Below are 20,591 nucleotides of genomic sequence, written 5' to 3' on the forward strand. Positions count from 1 at the left end.
ATAAGTAATCTTTATGCAACATCTTCTGATGTGGTATCAACTACCTCTACATCAGTGACTCCCACATCTTTAATTTTAAACTTTCTTCCATGATCCCAGCTATATAGCACACTGAATCTCTTTCTTGGGGATTCCACCAGTACCTTGGCATTGTAAACAGAACTGCTTTCCTCTGACACATCCAATTATGCTTCTCTTCTTAGTTTTTATTCCCACATTCATCTCAGATCCACCTTTGCTTCTTTTCTCTTTTCAAAACCCCTCTTAAACTAAAACCTGTCAAGTCTGCCTCAGAAATGTCATTCAAATCTGTTTGCTTCTATCTCCATTGCTAACACTTTCCTTCAAGCCTCCCATCTCTTTGTTCTTGGACTGGGCTGGTAGCTGTATCATTTATCTTCACATATCCTGTCACTTCCTCTTCTAAATCATTCCTCACATTGTGTTTCTAAGACAAAGATCTAATACTGTCATTTTTCTCTTCCTAAATAGCCTTTCTCCCCTTCCTTGCCCAGAAAATGTCTCCTCAATCTTTTAAGACCAAAGTCAACTGTTACAATTCCTCTACATTCTTTCTTGACCTCCCCAGGCAGATTTAGTTTCTCTTGTCTGAATTCCATTTGCCCTTTTAAAAGTATCTCTTATAGTGTTGTTGCTTCCTTTACATATTGAAGTGACCAAGATATTAGAGACTTTGAGAAGTGCAACAAATGACAGCATTTAGAAATTTTCAGGATCACAGTCTCAGACTCACAATATTGCTGTCCTTGCTAGGTATTGAGATTTCCACTGTTAGTCATCGCTAGAATGCAACTTCATGAGAACACAGAATTAGTCTGTGTAAGGGGTTAAGACCTTTTCTGCAATTCTATACCAAGAGTTGCAAGCCCCAAGCTTAAAGTTCATTGTGTTGTGTGCCTATGTGTATCTGTATGCACATGAGCACCAGACCTAAAACCTTAGAGTAGATTTCTCTGGACTTACTTAATCTCATTTTCCCTTGTTGAGATAGATCCCACAGATTGTATTTCCTCAGACATTTTCACTCTTAGGTCATCGACTTCTGAAAGCTATTAATTAATTTTGGCCTTGTCCACACCTCACTTTTATGTCCCTTGTCCCATTTTTTTCTTTATAACTAATGTAAGTGGCTGTATCCTCTGTAGGTACCAAAAGAGAGTGATGGTCTCCCTTTCATTATTTTCTTTTAAAGAAAACATTTTTAATCTTACAGACACATGGACTAACTTATGTGACTGGACACGCGAATGCACATTCACATCTTTGAAAGGTTGCAACTTGAAGGTTCTTATGTAGAGGACTGACTGAATATCAGGGACCATTTACACAAGAGTATGACAATCATCTGAGAAAATCACTTAGCTCGTTTTCTTCACATCTTCATTTTGGTTTCTTTTCTACCTACACTGAATACACTGTCATATAATAATTCATTAAAAAATAGCTAGAGTATGAATACCTTCAGGCCAAAACATGCTCTCATTGGTCATGAGGGCTCTTCAGAAAGTACTACAATTTTCAACAAATCACTCAGAAAAACAGATTCCTTATTGAAATAGAAAGAATTTTTTTCTTTTTCTTTCTTTTTTTTTTTAATTTTATTTTATTTTTAAACTTTACATAACTGTATTAGGAAAAAAATCAGCTTTTGCTCAATTGCAATGCATATGCTTGAGTATTTTTTTTTAATTAATTTATTTTAATTGGAGACTAGTTACTTTACAATATTGTGGTGTTTTTTTTGCCATACATTGAAATGAATCAGCCATGGGTGTACATGTGTTCCCCTGTCCTGACCCTCCTCCCACCTCCCTCCCCATCCCATCCCTCTGGGTTGTCTCAGTGCACCAGCTTTGAGTGCCTTGTTTCATGCATAGAACTTGGACTGGTGATCTATTTCACATATGGCAATATACATGTTTCAGTGCTCTTCTCTTAAATCATCCCACCCTCACCTTCTCCCACAGAGTCCAAAAGTCTGTTCTTTATATCTGTGCCTCTTTTTCTGTCTCATATATAGGGCCATCGTTACCACCTTTTAAAATTCCATATATATGCATTAATATACTGTATTGGTGTTTTTCTTTCTGACTTACTTCACTCTGTACAATAGGCTCCAGTTTCATCTACCTCATTAGAACTGATTCAAATGCATTCTTTTTAATAGCTGAGCAATATTCCATTGTGTATGTGTACCACAGCTTTCTTATCCATTCATCTGCTGATGGTCATCTAGGTTGTTTCCATGTCCTGGGGTGCTATTATAAAGAGTGCTGCGATGAACACTGGGGTACATGTGTCTCTTCCAATTCTGGTTTCCTCAGTGTGCATGCCTAGCAGTGGGATTGCAGGGTCATATGGCAATTCTATTTCCAGTTTTGTAAGGAATCTCCACACCATTCCCCATAGTGACCATGCTAGTTTGTATTCCCACCAACAGTGTAAGAGGGTTCTGTTTTCTCCACACCCTCTCCAGCATTATTGTGTGTAGACTTTTTGATTGGAGAGGCAATGGCACTCCACTCCAGTACTCTTGCCTGGAAAATCCCATGGATGGAGGAGCCTGGTAGGCTGCAGTGCATGGGGTCGCTAGGAGTTGGACACGACTAAGCGACTTCACTTTCACTTTTCACTTTCATGCATTGGCGAAGGAAATGGCAACCCACTCCAGTGTTCTTGCCTGGAGAATCCCAGGGACGGGGGAGCCTGGCGGGCTGCCATCTATAGGGTCACACAGAGTCGGACACAATTGAAGCAACTTAGCAGCAGCAGCAGCAGTAGCAGCAGATTTTTTTATAGCAGCGGTTCTGACCGGAGTGAGATGGTACCTCATTGTGGTTTTGATTTGCATTTCTCTGATAATGAGTGATGTTGAGCATCTTTTCATGTGTTTGTTAGCCATCTGGATGTCTTCTTTAGAGAAATGTCTGTTTAGTTCTTTGGCCCATTTTTTGATTGGGTCATTTGTTTTTTTGGTATTGAGCTGCATGAGCTGCTTATACATTTTTGAGATTAATTCTTTGTCAGTCGTTTCATTTGTTATTATTTTCTCCCATTCTGAAGGCTGTCCTTTCACCTTGTTTATAGTTCCCTTTATTATGCAAAAGCTGTTAAGTTTAATTAGGTCCCATTTGTTTATTTTTGCTTTTATTTCCATTCTGGGTGGTGGGTCATGGAGGAGCTTTCTGTGATTTATGTCAGAGAGTGTTTTGCCTATGCTTTTTTCTAGGAGTTTTATAGGTTCTGGTCTTATGTTTATATTTTTTAATTCATTTTGAGTTTATTTTTGTATACAGTGTTAGAAAGTGTTCTAGTTTCATTCTTTTACAGGTGGTTGACCAGTTTTCCCAGCATCACTTGTTAAAGAGATTGTCTTTTCTCCATTGTATATTTTTGCCTCTTTTGTCAAAGATAGGGTGTCCATAGGTGTGTGGGTTTATCTCTGGGCTTTCTATTTTGTTCCATTGATCTATATTTCTGTCTTTGTGCCAGTATAATACTGTCTTGATGACAGTATTTGTAGTATAGGCTGAAGTCAGGCAAGTTGATTCCTCCATTTCTATTCTTCTTTGTCAAGATTTCTTTGGCTATTCGAGGTTTTTTGTATTTCCATACAAATTGTGAAATTATTTGTTCTAGTTCTCTGAAAAATACCGTTGGTAGCTTGACAGGGATTACATTGAATCTATAGATTGCTTTGGGTAGTATACTCATTTTCACTATGTTGATTCTTCTGATTGATGAGCATGGTATATTTCTCTATCTATTTGTGTCCTCTTTGATTTCTTTCATCAGTGTTTTATAGTTTTCTATTTATAGGTCTTTTACTCTTGAGGTAAATATATTCCTAATTTTATTCTTTTCATCACAATGATGAATGAGATTGTTTCCTTAATTTCTCTTTCTATTTTCTCATTGTTAATGTATAGGAATGCAAGGGATTTCTGTGTATTGATTTTATATCCTGCAACTTTACTATATTCATTGATTAGCTCTAGCAATTTTCTAGTGGTGTCTTTAGGGTTTTCTATGTAGTGATCATGTCATCTGCAAACAGTGAGAGTTTTACTTCTTTTCCAATCTGGGTTCTTTTATTTCTTTTTCTTCTCTGATTGCTGGGGCTAAAACTTCCAAAACTATGTTGAATAGTAGTGATGAGAGTGGGCACCTTTGTCTTGTTCCTGACTTTAGGGGAAATGCTTTCAATTTTTTGCCATTGAAGATAATGTTTGCTGTGGGTTTATCTTATATGGCTTTTATTGTGTTGAAGTATGTTTCTTCTATGCCTGCTTTCTGGAGGGTTTTTATTGTAAATGGGTGTTGAATTTTGTCAAAGACTCTCTGAATCTATTGAGATAATCACATGGTTTTTATCTTTCAATTTGTAAATGTGGTATATCACATTGATTGATTAGTGAATATTGAAGAATACTTGCATCCCTGGGATAAAGCTCACTTGGTCATAATGCATGATCTTTTTCATATGTTGTTGCATTCTGTTTGCTAGAATTTTGTTGTGGATTTTTGCATCTATGTTCATCAGTGATATTGGCCTGTTTTCTTTTTGTGTGTGTGGCATCTTTGTCTTATTTTGGTATTAGGGTGATAGTGGCCTCATAGAATGAGTTTTGGAGTTTACATTCCTCTGCAATTTTCTGGAAGAGGTTGAGTAGGATAGGTGTTAGCTCTTCTGTAAATTTTTGGTAGAATTCATCTATGAAGCCCTCTGGTCCTGGGCTTTTGTTTCTTGGAAGATTTTTTATTATAGTTTTGATTTCCATGCTTGTAATGGGTCTGTTAAGATTTTCTATTACTTCCTGGTTCAGCTTTGGAAAAGTTATACTTTTCTAAGAATTTATATATTTCTTCCAAGTTGTCCATGCCATTGACATATAGTTGCTAATAGTAGTCTCTTATGATCCTTTGTATTTCTGTGTTGTCTGTTGTGACTTCTCCATTTTTATTTCTAATTTTGTTGATTTGATTCTTCTCCCTTTTTTTCTTGATGAGTCTAGCTAATAGTTTGTCGATTTTATTTATTTTCTCAAAGAACTGGATTTTAGTTTTGTTGATTTTTTGCTACAGTCTCTTTTGTTTCTTTTTCATTATTTCTGCTCTAATTTCTTCTTTTTCTAGTTGCTTTAGGTGTAAAATTAGGTTATTTATCTGACTTTTCTCGTGTTTCTTGAGGTAAGTCTGTATTGCTATGAACCTTCCCCTTAGCACTGCTTTTAAAGTATCCCATAGGTTTGGGTTGTCTTGTTTTCATTTTCATTCATTTCTATGCATATTTTGATTTCATTTTTTATTTATTCCATCACTTGTTGGTTATACAGAAATGTGTTGTTTAGCCTCCATATGTTTGTATTTTTAATAGATTTTTTTCCTGTAGTTGACATCTAATCTTATTGCATTGTGATCAGAAAAGATTCTTGAAATGATTTCAATTTTTTAAAAATTTACCAAGGCTAGATTTATGGCCCAGGATGTGACCTATCTTCCATGTACACTTGAGAAAAAGATGAAATTCATTGTTTTGGAGTGAAATGTCCTACAGCTATCAATTAGTTCTAACTGGTCCATTGTATCATTTAAAGTTTGTGTTTCCTTGCTAATTTTCTGTTTGGTTGATCTAGCCATAGGTGTGAGTGGGGTATTAAAGTCTCCCACTATTATTGTATTACTGTTAATCTCCCCTTTCATAATTGTTAGCATTTGCCTTACATACTGAGGTTCTCCTATGTTGGGCACATATATATTTATAATTCTTATATTTTCTTCTTGGATTGATCTTTTGATCATTATGTAGTATCCTTCTTTGTCTCTTATCACAGTCTTTATTTCAAAGTCTATTTTACCTGATCTGAGTATTGCTACTCCTACTTTCTTTAGGTCTCCATCTGCATGAAATATCTTTTTCCAGCCCTTCACTTTCAGTCTGTATGTGTTCCTTGTTTTGAGGTGGGTTTCTTGTAGACAGCATGTATAGGGGTCTTGTTTTTGTATCCATCCAGCCAGTTTTTATCTTTTGGTTGGAACATTCAATCCATTTACATTTAAGGTAATTATTGATAAGTATGATACCATTACCATTTACTTTGTGGTTTTTTGGGTTTCATTTTATAAACCTTTCCTGTATTTCCTGTCTAGAGAAGATCCTTTAGCATTTGTTGAAGAGCTGGTTTGGTGGTGCTGGATTATCTCTGCCATTGCTTGTCTGTAAAGCTTTTGATTTCTCCTTCATATATGAATGAGATCCTTGCTGAGTATAGTAATCTGGTTTGTAGGTTTTTCTGTTTCATCACTTTAAGTATGTCCTGCCATTTCCTTCTGGCCTGAAGAGTTTCTATCGAAGGATCAGCTGTTATGCTTATGGGGATCCCCTTGTGTGTTATTTGTTGATTTTCCCTTGCTGCTTTTAATATTGACTCTTTGTGTTTGATCTTTGTTAATTTGATTAATATGTGTCTTGGGGTGTTTTGACTTGGGTTTATTCTGTTTGGGACTCTCTGGGTTTCTTGGAACTGAGTGGCTATTTTCTTCCACATTTTATGGAAGTTTTCAACTATTATCTCCTCAAGTATTTTCTCATGCCCTTTATTTTTGTCTTCTTCTTCTTCTAGGACTCCTATGATTTGAAATTTGGGGCATTTAACATTGTCCCAGAGGTCTGAGGTTGTCCTCATTTCTTTTAATTCCTTTTTCTTTTTTTTTTTTTCCTCTCTGTTTCATTTATTTCCACCATTCTATCTTCTACCTCACTTATCCTTTCTTCTGCCTCAGTTATTCTACTACTGGTTCCCTCCAGAGTGCTTTTGATCTCAGTTATTGGATTATTTATTATTGATTGACTCTTTTTAATTTCTTCTCAGTCCTTGTTAAACATTTCTTGCATCTTCTCAATCCTTGTCTCTAGTCTATTTATCTGTAACTCCATTTTGTTTTCAATTTTGGATCATCTTTATTATCATTATTCTGAATTCTTTTTCAGGTAGACTCCCTATCTCCTCCTCTTTGTTTGGTTTGGTGGGAATTTATCATGTTCCCTTGCCTGATGAATACTTCTATGCCTTTTCAGTTTGCTTAGATTATTGTGTTCGGGGCACCCTTTCTGTAGGCTGGAGGTTCATGGTTCCTCTTTATTGTGTAGCCTGCTCCAGGTGGGTGGGGTTGGACTAGTGGCTTATCACGGTTTCTTTGTTAGGGGAGCTTGTGTCTGTATTCTGGTGGGTGGAGCTGGATTTCTTCGCTCTGTAGTGCAATGAAGTGTCCAGTAGTGAGTTTTAGGGTGTCTATGGGTTTGGCATGGCTTTGGGGAGCCTGTCTTTTAATGTTCAGGGCTGTGTTTCTATTTTGCTGGAAAATTAGTGTGGTATACCTTGCTCTGGAACTTGTTGGTTCTTGGGTGCAACTTGGTTTCAGTGTAGGCATGGAAGCTTTGGGTGGGCTCTTGTCTATTAATATTCCCTGGAATCAGGAGGTCTCTGATGTTCTCAAGTTTTGGAGTTAAACCTCCTGGATCTGGCTTTCAGTCTTCTTCTTATAGTAACCTCAAGACTTCTCTATCCATACAGTACAGATGATAAAACACCTAGGTTAATGGTGAAACAATTCTCTACAGAAAGGGACACCAAGAGAGGTTCACAGAGTTACACAGAGAAGAAAAGAGGGAGGAGGGAGATAGAAGTGACCAGGAGGAGAAGAGGGGGTATCAAAACGGGAGAGACCAATCTAGTCAGTAATCAGCTCCCTAAGTGTTCTCCACAGCCTAGAACACCCAGAGAGATTCACAGAGTTAAGTAGAGAATAGAAGGGGGAGGGAAGATATAGAGGTTACCTGGGGGACAAAAGGAAGAGTCAAAAGGGTTTAGAGACATCAAGCCAGTAATCACACCCCTAAATGGAAATAGATACTGAGGATTAGATGATTAAAGGTACAACATTGTTAACAAATATCAAAAAGCAAAGATTAAAAATCTAGAGTAGAGGTTAGACTCTCAAAAAAAAAAAAAATAAGAATACAAAACAAAAATCAACCACAAAAATTATAAATATATATATATATGAAATTTGCTATAAAAATAAGGTCTTATTTTTACAAGGTAATCAGTTCAGTTCAGTTCAGTCGCTCTTTGAGACCCCATGAATCGCAGCACGCCAGGCCTCCCTGTCCATCACCATCTCCCGGAGTTCACTCAAACTCACGTTCATCGAGTTGGTGATGCCATCCAGCCATCTCATTCTCTGTCGTTGCCTTTTCCTCCTGCCCCCAATCCCTCCCAGCATCAGAGTCTTTTCCAATGAGTCAACTCTTCGCATGAGGTGGCCAAAGTACTGGAGTTTCAGCTTCAGCATCATTCCTTCCAAAGAAATGCCAGGACTGATCTCCTTCAGAATGGACTGTTTGGATCTCCTTGCAGTCCAAGGGACTCTCAAAAGTCTTCTCCAACACCACAGTTCAAAAGCATCAGTTCTTCGGCGCTCAGCCTTCTTCACAGTACAACTCTCACATTCATACATGACCACAGGAAAAACCATAGCCTTGACTAGATGGACCTTTGTTGGCAAAGTAATGTCTCTGCTTTTGACTATGCTATCTAGGTTGGTCATAACTTTCCTTCAAAGGAGTAAGCATCTTTTAATTTCATGACTTCAGTCACCATCTGCAGTGATTTTGGAGCCCCCAAAAATAAAGTCTGACACTGTTTCCAATGTTTCCTCTTCTATTTCCCATGAAGTGATGGGACAAGATGCCATGATCCTCGTTTTTTGAATGTTGAGCTTTAAGCCAACTTTTTCACTCTCCACTTGCACTTTCATCAAGAGGCTTTTTAGTTCCTCTTCACTTTCTGCCATAAGGGTGGTGTCATCTGCATATCTGAGTTTATTGATATTTCTCCTGGCAATCTTGATTCCAGCTTGTGTTTCTTCCAGTCCAGCGTTTCTCATGATGTACTCTGCATATAAGTTAAATAAGCAGGGTGACAATATACAGCCTTGACATACTCCTTTTCCTATTTGGAACCATAGACTGGCATTTACTCATTATACAATAAAAAGATCTGGGGAATAATTTAACTATTCTCTTCCTATTGTTGTTTAGTCCCTCAATCATAACCGACTTTCTGCGACCCCCAAGAACTGCAGCACACCAGGCTTCTCTGTCCTTCACTGCCTCCCAAAATTTCCTGAAACTCATGTCCATTGAGTCAGAAATGCCATCCAACCATCTCATCCTCTGTCGTACCCTTCCCCTCCCACCTTTAATCTTTCCCAGAATCAGGATCTTTTATTGAGTCAGTTCTTTGCATCAGGTGGCCAAAGTATTGGTGCTTCAACTTCAGCATCAGTCCTTCCAATGAATATTCAGGGTTGATTTCCATTAGGACTTACTAGTTTGATCTCCTTGCAGTCCAAAGGAGTCTCAGGAGTCTACTCTAGCACCATAGTTCAAAAGATTCAATTATTCGATGCTCAGCCTTCTTTATGGCACAGCTATCGCATACAAGACTACTAGAAAAACCACAGGTTTGACAATACAGACTTTTGTCCACAAAGTGATGTCCCTGTTTTTTAATATGCTGTCTAGGATTGTCATAGCTTTTCTTCCAAGGAGCAAGTTTTTTTTTTTTTTTTTTTTTTTTAATTTCATGGCTTCAGTCACCTTCTGCAGTGATATTGGAACCCAAGAAAATAAAGTCTGTCACTATTTACATTTTTTCCCCTATGTATTTGCCATGAACTGATAGGACCAGATGACATAATATTAGTTTTTTGGATGACAGATTTTAAGCCAGCTTTTTCACTCTCCTCTTTCATCATTATTAGAGACTCTTTAGTTTCTCTTAGCTTTCTGCAATTAGGGTGCTGTCATCTTCATATCTGAGGTTATTGATATTTCTCTTAGGAATCTTGATTCCAGCTTGCGCTTCATCTTGCCCAGCATTTCACATGATGTACTCTGCATGTAAGTTATATAAGCAGGGTGACAATATATAGCCTTGACATAATCCTTTTCCAATTATGAACCATTCCATTGTTCCATGTCTGGTCCTAACTGTTGCTTCTTGATCAGCACACAGGTTTCTCAGAAGACAGGTAAGTTGGTCAGGTAATCCCACTTCTTTAAGAATTTTCCACAGTTTGTTGTGATCCACATAGTCAACGTCTTTAACATAGTCAGTGAAGCAGAAGTAGATGCTTTTCTGGAATTTACTTGCTTTTCCCATGATCCAGTAGATATTGGCAATTTGATCTCTGGCTCCTCTGCCTTTTCTAAATCCAGTTTGTACATCAGGAAGTTCTCGTTCATGTACTGTTGAAGTCTAATCTTGGATGATTTTGAGCATTACCTTGCTAACATGGGAAATGAATGTAATTGTGCGGTAGTCTGAACATTCTTTGGCATTGCTTTCCTTTGGGATTGGAATGAAAACTGACCTTTCCAGTCCTGTGGCCACTGTTGAGTTTTCCAAATTTGCTGGCATATTGAGCACAGCACTTTCACAGCACCATCTTTTAGAATTTGAAATGGCTCAACTGGAATTCCATTATCACTAGCTTTGTCAGTAATGTTTCCTGAGGCCCATTTGACTACACAGTCCAAGATATATGGCTCTAGGTGAGTAAGCACACTGTCGTGGTTATCTGGGTCATGTAGAACTTTATTATACAGTTCTTCTATGTATTCTTGCCACTTCTTTTTAATCTCTTCTGCTTCCGTTAGGTCCTTGCCTTTTCTGTCCTTTATTGAGTCCATTTTTGCATGAAAATATTCCCTTGGTATCTCTAACTTTCTTGAAGAGATCCCTAGTCATTCCCATTCTATCATTTTCCTCTATTTCTTTGTATTGTTCATTTAAAAAGGCTTCCTTGTGATTTTGGAGTACAAAAAATAAAATCAGCCACTGTTTCCCCATCTATTTGCCATGAAATGATGGGACTGGATGCCATGATTTTAACTTGCTGAATGCTGAGATTTAATCCAACTTCTTCACTCTCTTCTTTCACTTTCATCAAGAGGCTCTTTAGTTCTTCTTCACTTTCTGCCATAAGGGTGGTGTCATCTGCATATCTGATGTTACTGATATTTCTCCCAGCAAACTTAGTTATAGCTTGTGCTTCATCCAGCCCAGCGTTTCTCATGATGTACTCTGCATGTAAGTTAAATAAGCACGGTGACAATATACAGCCTTGATGACTTTTCCTATTTGGAACCAGTCTGTGGTTCCATGTCCAGTTCTAACTGTTGCTTCTTCACCTGCATACAAATTTCTCAAGAGGTAGGTAAGGTAGTTTGGTATCCCCACGTCTTTCAGAATTTTCCACAGCTTATTGTGATCCACATAGTCAAAAGCTTTGGCATAGTCAATACAGCAGAAATAGAGGTTTTTCTGGAACTCTCTTCCTTTTTCCATGATCCAGTGGTTGTTGGCAATTTGATCTCTGGTTCCTCTGCTTTTTCTAAAACCAGCTTGAACATCCGGAAGTTCATAGTTCACGTATTGCTGAAGCCTGGCTTGCAGAACTTTGAGCATTACTTTGCTAGCGTGTGAGATGAATGCAATTGTGCAGTAGTTTGAGCACTCTTTGGCATTGCCTTTCTTTGGGATTGGAATGAAAACTGACCTTTTCCAGTCCTGTGGCCACTGCTGAGTTCTCCAAATTTGATGGCATATTGAGTGCAGCACTTTCCCAGCACCATCTTCCAGGATTTGAAATATTTCGACTGGAATTCCATCACCTCCACTAGCTTTGTTCATAGTGATGCTTCCTAAGGCCCACTTGACTTCACATTCCAAGATGTCTGGCTCTAGGAGACTGATCACACCATCATGATTATCTGGGTCATGAAGGTCTTTTGTAGTTTATCTGTTTTCTTGCCACCTCTTCTTAATACCTTCTGCTTCTGTTAAGTTCCTACCATTTCTGTCCTTTACTGAGCCCATCTTTGCATGAAATGTTCCCTTGATATCTCTAATTTTCTTGAAGAGATCTCTAGTCTTTCCCATTCTTTTGTTTTCCTCTATTTCTTTGCATTGATGATTGAGGAAGGCTTTCTTATCTCTCCTCGCTATTCTTTGGCGCTCTATATTCAAATGGGTATATCTTTCCTTTTCTCCTTTGCTTTTCACTTCTCTTCTTTTTACAGCTATTTGTAAGGCCTCCATAGACAGCCATTTTGCTTTTCTGCATTTCTTATTCTTGAGGATGGTCTTGATTCCTGTCTCCTGTACAATGCATGAACCTCCATCCATAGTTCATCAGGTACTCCGTCTATCAGATCTAGTCCCTTAAATCTATTCTTCACTTCCACTGTATAACCAAGGGATTTTATTTAGATCATACCTGAATGGTCTAGTGGTTTTCCCTACTTTCTTCAATTTAAGTCTGAATTTGGCAGTAAGAGTTCATGATCTGAGCCACAGTCAGCTCCTGGTGTTGTTTTTGCTGACTGTATAGAGCTTCTCCATCTTTGGCTGTAAAGAATATTAACAATCTGATTTCAATGTTGACCATCTGGTGATGTCCATGTGTAGAGTCTTCTCTTGTGTTGTTGGAAAAGGGTGTTTGTAGTGACCAGTGCGTTCTCTTCGCAAAACTCTATTAGACTTTGCCCTGCTTCATTCTGTACTCCAAGGCCAAATATGCCTGTTAGTCCAGGTGTTTCTTGACTTCCTACTTTTGCATTCCAGTCCCCTATAATGAAAAGGACATCTTTTATGGGTGTTATTTCTAAAATATCTTGTAGGTCTTCATAGAACCATTCAACTTCAGCTTCTTCAGCATTAGTGGTTGGACATAGACTTGGATTACCGTGATATTGAATAGTTTGCCTTGGAAACGAACAGAGATAATTGTGTCGTTTTGAGATTGCATCCAAGTACTGTATTTTGGACTCTTTTGTTGACTATGATGGCTACTCCATTTCTTCTAAGGGATTCCTGTCCACAGTAGTAGATATAATAGTCATCTGAGTTAAATTCACCCATTCTAGTCCATTTTAGTTTACTGATTCCTAGAATGTTGATGTTCCCTCTTGCCATCTCCTGTATGACCACTTCCAATTTGCCTTGATTCATGGACCTAACATTCCAGGTTCCTATGCAATATTGGTCTTTATAGCATCAGACCTTGCTTCTATCACCAGTCACATCCACAACTGTGTGTTGTTTTTGCTTTGGCTCCATCCTTTCATTCTTTCTGGAGTTATTTCTCCACTGATCTCCAGTAGCATATTGGGCACCTACTGACCTGGGGAGTTCATCTTTCAGTGTCCTATCTTTTTTGCCTTTTCATACCGTTCATGGGGTTCTCAAGGCAGGAATACTGAAGTGGTTTGCCATTCCCTTCTCCAGTGGACCACATTTTGTCAGAACTCTCCACCATGACCCATCCGTCTTGGGTGGCCCTACATGGCATGGCTTAGTTTCACTGAGTTAGACAAGACTGTGGTCCATGTGATCAGATTGGCTAGTTTTCTGTGATTGTGGTTTCAGTCTGTCTGCCCTCTGATGCCCTCTCTCATTGCCTACCATCTTACTGGGTTTTCTCTTACCTTGTATGTGGGGTACCTCTTTACAGCTGCTCCAGCAGCCACTGCTCCTCACCTTGGACGTAGGGTATTTCCTCACGGCCCCTGATCCTGACCTTGGACACTGGAGTGGTAAGCCATGGCTGCATGGCACTGGAGCAGGAAGCAGCAGAGAGGAGTTACCCCACATCCAATGTATAGACATTGCTCTGACGTTAATTAACAGCAACAAGTTTAGGTCTTACTGGTTTAAAAAACAATGCATTTCAAAGGCCTAAATTGCTTTTGAGTGTAATTTCAGGTGAAGCAAAGTTAATTTTAACCTGGTCTAGAATGCATAAAACATTGATGTGAACGCAGGGGAAAAAAAAAAAAAGATTGTTCAGTCTTACTTCAAGTTAGCTTTCTTCATTCTGCTGTAAAAAATTTAAAAAGAAGATGTGAAAAGCAAATACAACTGCAGACAAATGTTTCATTAAAAAATAATTGATGTTAGTAGCATACTGACATCACCAGATGTTCAACACCGAAATAAGATTGATTATATTCTTTGCAGCCAAAGATAGAGAAGCTCTATACAGTCAGCAAAAACAAGACCCCGAGCTGACTGTGGCTCAGATCATGAACTCTTACTGCCAAATTCAGACTTAAATTGAAGAAAGTAGGGAAAACCACTAGACCATTCAGGTATGATCTAAATCAAATTCCTTATTATTATACAGTGGAAGTGAGAAATAGATTCAAGGGACTAGATCTGATAGATAGAGTGCCTGATGAACTATGGACGGAGGTTCATGACATTTTACAGGAGACAGGGATCAAGACCATTCCCTAGAAAAAGTAATGCAAAAAACCAAAATGATTGTCTGGGGAAGCCTTACAAATAGCTGTGAAAAGAAGAGAAGCAAAAAGCAAAGGAGAAAAGGAAAGATATAAGCATCTGAATGCAGAGTTCCAAAGAATAGCAAGGAGAGATAAGAAAGCTTTCCTCAGTGATCAATGCAAAGAAATAGAGGAAAACAACAAAATGGGAAAGACTAGAGATCTCTTCAAGAAAATTAGAGATACCAAGGGAACATTTCATGCAAAGATGGGCTCAATAAAGGGCAGAAATGGTAGGACCTAACAGAAGCAGAAGGTATTAAGAAGAGGTGGCAAGAATACACAGAAGAACTGTACAAAAAGATCTTCATGACCAAGATAATCATGATGGTGTGATCACTCACCTAGAGCCAGCCATCCTGGAATGTGAAGTCAAGTGGGCCTTAGAAAGCATCACTATGAATAAAGCTAGTGGAGGTGATGGAATTCCAGTTGAGCTATTTCAAACCCTGGAAGATGATGCTATGAAAGTGCTGCACTCAATATGCCATCAAATTTGGAAAACTCATCAGTGGCCACAGGACTGGAAAAGGTCGGTTCTCATTCCAATCCCAAAGAAAGGCAATGCCAGAGAATGCTCAAACTACCATTCAATTGCACTCATCTTACACGCTAGTAAAGTAATGCTCAACATTCTCTAAGCCTGACAATACATGAACCGTGAACTTCCAGACGTTCAAGCTAGTTTTAGAAAAGGCAGAGGAACCAGAGATCAAATTGCCAACAACCACTGGATCATGCTAAAAGGAAGAGAGTTCCAGAAAAACCTCTATTTCTGCTTTATTGACGATGCCAAAGCCTTTAACTGTGTGGATCACAATTAACTGTGGAAAATTCTGAAAGAGATGGGAGTACCAGACCTCCTGACCTGCCTTTTGAGAAACCTACATGCAAGTCAGGAAGCAACAGTTAGAACTGGACATGGAACAACAGACTAATTCCAATAGGAAAGGGAGTACGTCAAGGCTGTATATTGTCACCCTGCTTATTTAACTTATATGCAGAGTGCATCATGACAAACACTGGGCTGGAAGAAGCACAAGCTGGATCAAGATTTCCAGGAGAAATATCAATAACCTCTGATATGCAGATGACACCACTCTTATGGAAGAAAGTGAAGAGGAACTAAAAAGCCTCTTGATGAAAGTGAAAGAGGAGAGTGAAAAGGTTGGTTTAAAGCTCAACATTCAGAAAATAAAGATCATGGCATCTGGTCTCATCACTTCATGGGAAATAGATGGGGAAACAGTGGAAACAGTGTCAGACTTTATTTTTGGGGGCTCCAAAATCACTGCAGATGATGAATGCAGCCATGAAATTAAAAGATGCCTGCTCCTTGGAAGGAAAGTTATGACCAACCTAGATAGAATATTGAAGAGCAGAGACATTACTTTGCCAACAAAGGTCCGTCTAGTCAAGGCTATGGTTTTCCCAGTAGTTATGTACGGATGTGAGAGTTGGACTGTGAAGAAAGCCGAGCGCTGAAGAATTGATGCTTTTGAACTGTGGTGTTGGAGAAGACTCTTGAGAGTCCCTTGGACTGCAAGGAGATCCAACCAGTCCATTATGAAGGAGATCAGCCCTGGGATTTCTTTGGAAGGACTGATGCTAACGCTGAAACTCCAGTACTTTGGCCACCTCATGTAAAGAGTTGACTGGTGCTGGAAGGGATTGGGGGCAGGAAGAGAAGGGGACGACAAAGGATGAGATGGCTGGATGGCATCACTGACTCGATGGACATAAGTTTGGGTGAACTCCAGGAGTTGGTGATGGACAGGGAGGCCCAGAGTGCTGCAATTCATGGCATCACAAAGATTCAGACACTACTGAGCCACTGAACTGTACTGAACTGAGCATACTGACACAAAACGGAGGAAACAACTAATATGCATGGAATAAACTCAAACTGCCAAATTCTGTGATAAGTTCTTGCACATATTGTACAATTCAGACCTCAACAGGAAAGTGAATTATTTCACATATCAAGGAAATAGGAATTAGAGATTACATTTGGAAAGGTCACAATTTTTTATTACTGAAGGAAGGTAGAAATATCTTAAAAGACAAAGAAGAGCTCTTTAGTCTACATTCACGTATTTAGTCTTCATCCAACAAATATTTCCCAAACTCTTTTAGAATTTTAAACTAGGTCTTGTGACTTTAGTTGTAAATGATGGTACAAAGAGTCTCACTTTTTAGCAGCTTGCGGACAAATGGAAGAGACAGAGAAATAAGAAGGCCATGTTTTCCTGTCATAGGGATAAATTAGTGTGGTGAAGAATGTGTAGGAGAGAGGATTTATCCTGCTTTGGGCAATGAGGAAGTTTCTCAAAGGTATAAGGCCTGATTTGGAGAGAAATGCACTGGCCAGCATGAGATCAAAGGTGTCTGCCATTTCCTTTCTTTTTTTTTTTTTGATGAAAAATTTTTTTGAGTTTGCTGAAACCTTATGACTATTGGCAGAGAGGAGATGGAGGTGCAGGGTTGTGAGTAAATCACTACATACCTTTGGGAAACTCGGATTTATCATTTGCTTCTAAGGTTCGATGCTGAAAGCTCCTTTGGAGCTGTGTCTTTTTATTGTCTCCTCTCTCTCGCGCTCTGGACAAACATTTTCTTATCTTTCCCACCCCTACCGCATGGTCTTTTCTTGTTCACCATGAGCTGATTGGGTTCCTGCTGTGTTTTCTATTGTGGATGATGGACTTCCAATTAGCTAGTCCCCTGCTGGTAATAATAATGCAGCTTGTTCTTTAAATCCACTAAACTCTGTTCAAGATATTAAGCTGCTCATATTAAAAATTAAAACTCTGGCACTTTTATGTTGTATCTTTCTCCATGAAATTTATTTAGACAATATATTCTCCAACTTTTCCCTAGAGACCTTTTGACCTATTTTGAAAGCAGCTCAATATACATAAGCCAAATCCACTTATTCAGTTTCAGTGTTTTCTTTAGTAACATGTAGAAAGGGAGGAAAATACCATGTAGTGAGTTGCTTGTTTATACCACTTCACCTTGTGCTTCCTGGTGGCTCAGACAGTAAAGACTCTACCCACAGTGCACGAGTTCCAAGTTTGATCCTCAAGTCAGGAAGATCCCCTGGAGAAGGGAATGGTTACCTAAGCCATTATTCTTTCCTGGAGAATCCCATGGATAGAGGCACCTAGCGGGCTACAGTCCATGAGTTGCAAAAAGCCTGACACAATGGAGCAACTAACACTTTCTTTTTCTTCACCAGGTCACTTTACTTATATTTTTCATTGACTCTATGAGGTAGAGAATTTGATCAGATCATAAGCCATTTGTTCAAGTCCACTCTTCTAAGAGTATAGAAACTGGGACTGAGACCCACATCTTTCTGTTCAAAATAATTGCTCTGTTCTTTGATCAATAAATTCAGGATCCAGTCAGACCTTTAGTTCTGTGAATAGAATTTTATTAGGACACAGTCATGTCCATTTATTTATGGCTGTTTTGAGGCTACAGTGGCAGAGTTGAATAACTGTGACAGAGACTATATGGCTTGTCAAGCCAAGTATTTATTATTTGGCTTTTTATATAAAATATTTGTCAATCTCTGAATATACAAAGCTAACTTATTAACTTATAATAATCACTGATAAGTTTTTACTTGCAGTCTTCTTGATTTTACTATTAGTATCATTACCAAGCTATTACAGTTAGGAATTTCATGATTCATTCAAGACATGAGGACAGTGTGTTTTTAAAACCACAAGAAAAGAAATGTTTGCCATGGGTTGGCTGGGTCACTTAACAAAAGGTCTCAGGTCTAGAGACATCCCTCTGCACAAGCCCCTTCTGTGGGTCCTGGAGCACACACCATCTCTTCACAGCTTCTATTCTAGGATTATAGGAAACTGAATTACTACTAAACCAAGTAATGCACCATTCCTGGAGGGCCCTCAAAACTTTCCCTATATTTTTAAATTTTTGCTTTTTATTAAATTCCCCTGATTTAAATGTGCTATCTGCTTCCTGCTGGAACTCAGCTCAGAAACAGTTGATAATAGAAAATCAAGGCAGAACTGAACAAAAGCAGCTACACAGTTTGCTTGTATGCTTGTTTTTTATACTTTCCTCTTAAATATGGTATACCTTGAAAAAATCAGTCAGAATAAATGAATATAGAAGCACGGAAGAAAGTTTAAGGGGACTTGGAACCTAAGAAAGTAAGAATTTTTTGGCTTCTGTTTCATGCTACTGTGATTTACTGGTAAGAATGTTCACATATTCTTCAGTTCAGTTCAGTTGCTCAATCATGTCCAACTCTTTGTGACCCTATGGACTGCAGCAAATCAGGCGTCCTTGTTCATCACCAATTCCTGGAGTTTACTTAAACTCATGTCCATTGAGTTGGTAATGCCATCCAATCATCTCATCCTCTGTTGTGTCCTTTTCCTCCCACCTTCAATCTTTCTGAGCATCAGGGTCTTTTCTAATGAGTCAGTTCTTCACATCAGGTGGCCAAAATATTGGAGTTTCAGCTTCAGCATCAGTCCTTCTTTCAGGGCTGATTTCCTTTAGGATGGACTGGTTGGATCTCCTTGCAGTCCAAGGGACTCTCAAGAGTCTTCTCCAACAACACAGTTCAAAAGCACATATTCTTCGGCACTCTGCTTTTTTATAGTCCAACTCTCACATCCATACATAACTACTGGAAAAACCATAGATTTGACTAGATGGACCTTTGTTGGCAAAGTAATGTCTCTGCTTTTGAATATGCTATCTAGGTTGGTCATAACTTTCCTTCTAAGGAGTAAGTGTTTTTTAATTTCATGGTGGCAATCACCATCTGCAGTGATTTTTGAGTCCCCTAAAATAAAGTCTGCACTGTTTCCCCTGTTTCCCCATCTTTTGCAATGAAGTGGTGGGATAAGATGCCATGATCTTAGTTTTCTGAATGTTGAGTTTTAAGCCAGCGTTTTCACTCTCCTCTTTCACTTTCATCAAGAGGCTCTTTAATTCCTCTTCACTTTCTGCCATAGGGTGGTGTCATCTGCATATCTGAGGTTATTGATATTTCTCCTGGCAATCTTGATTCCAGCTTGTGCTACCTCCAGCCCAGCATTTCTCATGATATATTCTGCATATAAGTTAAATAAGCAGGGTAACAATATACAGCCTTGATGTACACCTTTTCCTATTTGGAACCGGTTTGTTGTTCCATGTCCAATTCTAACTGTTGCTTCCTGATCTGCATACAGTTTGTCAAGAGGCAGGACAGGTGGTCTAGTATTCCCATCTCTTTAAGTATTTTCCACAGTTTTTTGTGACCCACACAGGCAAAGGCTTTGGCATAGTCAATAAAGCAGAAGATGTTTTGCTGGGGCTTCTCTGCCCTTGGACATGGGGTATCTCCTCACAGTCACTCCAGTGCCATGCAGCGATGCTCCACGAAAGTATATGTTTGTCAGTTCTCTAGGACAATCGTTTTTATGACTGGAAAGATAACCCAAAGTACAAGATGCACAGGATGATAATATTGATTAACTCATTCATTCAATAAATATTTTTATACATTGACTTTGGGTAAGAATAAGAATTTAGGCTAACAATACATCTAGTGGCTGAATTACTGTTTTTATTAAAATATTTCTTATATTTTACCTATAGCATAAACCCTTCTTAAAGGGATCCTTAAAAGGAAAATGCTTCTGGCTCTGTTGTTATGAAGAAATCAACAATTGTCCTTCTCAGCTCTGTTTTCAAATGGTCATATTCATGAAGCCATCTTAAGAAACTCTATACTTCTTTACTAAGGTGAAACCCAGAACTTCTGAGGTATAGTTCAAAAAAGAAAAATGTTCTCAATCAAAGTGAGAGAATCATAAAAAAACATGAAATGCAAAGCAATGCCCGGCAATAGAGTGAGGGCCTTTCCTACTCCAGGGATATTCCTTCCAGAGAGAAACTGAACGTCCTGGGTTTATCTCATTGAAGAGTCATCTCACAGAGAGCAATGGCCTTTTTATATGGGGAGAATAAATTAAAAAAAAAAAAAAAACAAACTAATAAATAGAAGGAATCTCAAGATATTGACACCTACCAATATAAAAGTTAAAAATTAAATATATTCCTGACATCTCATTAAAGTTATTCAATGGATGCACATCAGCAATAGCTTTTAGGT

The sequence above is a fragment of the Bubalus bubalis genome, chromosome 3 (genome assembly GCF_019923935.1).
Source record: "Bubalus bubalis isolate 160015118507 breed Murrah chromosome 3, NDDB_SH_1, whole genome shotgun sequence".
NCBI classification, from domain to species: domain Eukaryota; kingdom Metazoa; phylum Chordata; class Mammalia; order Artiodactyla; family Bovidae; genus Bubalus; species Bubalus bubalis.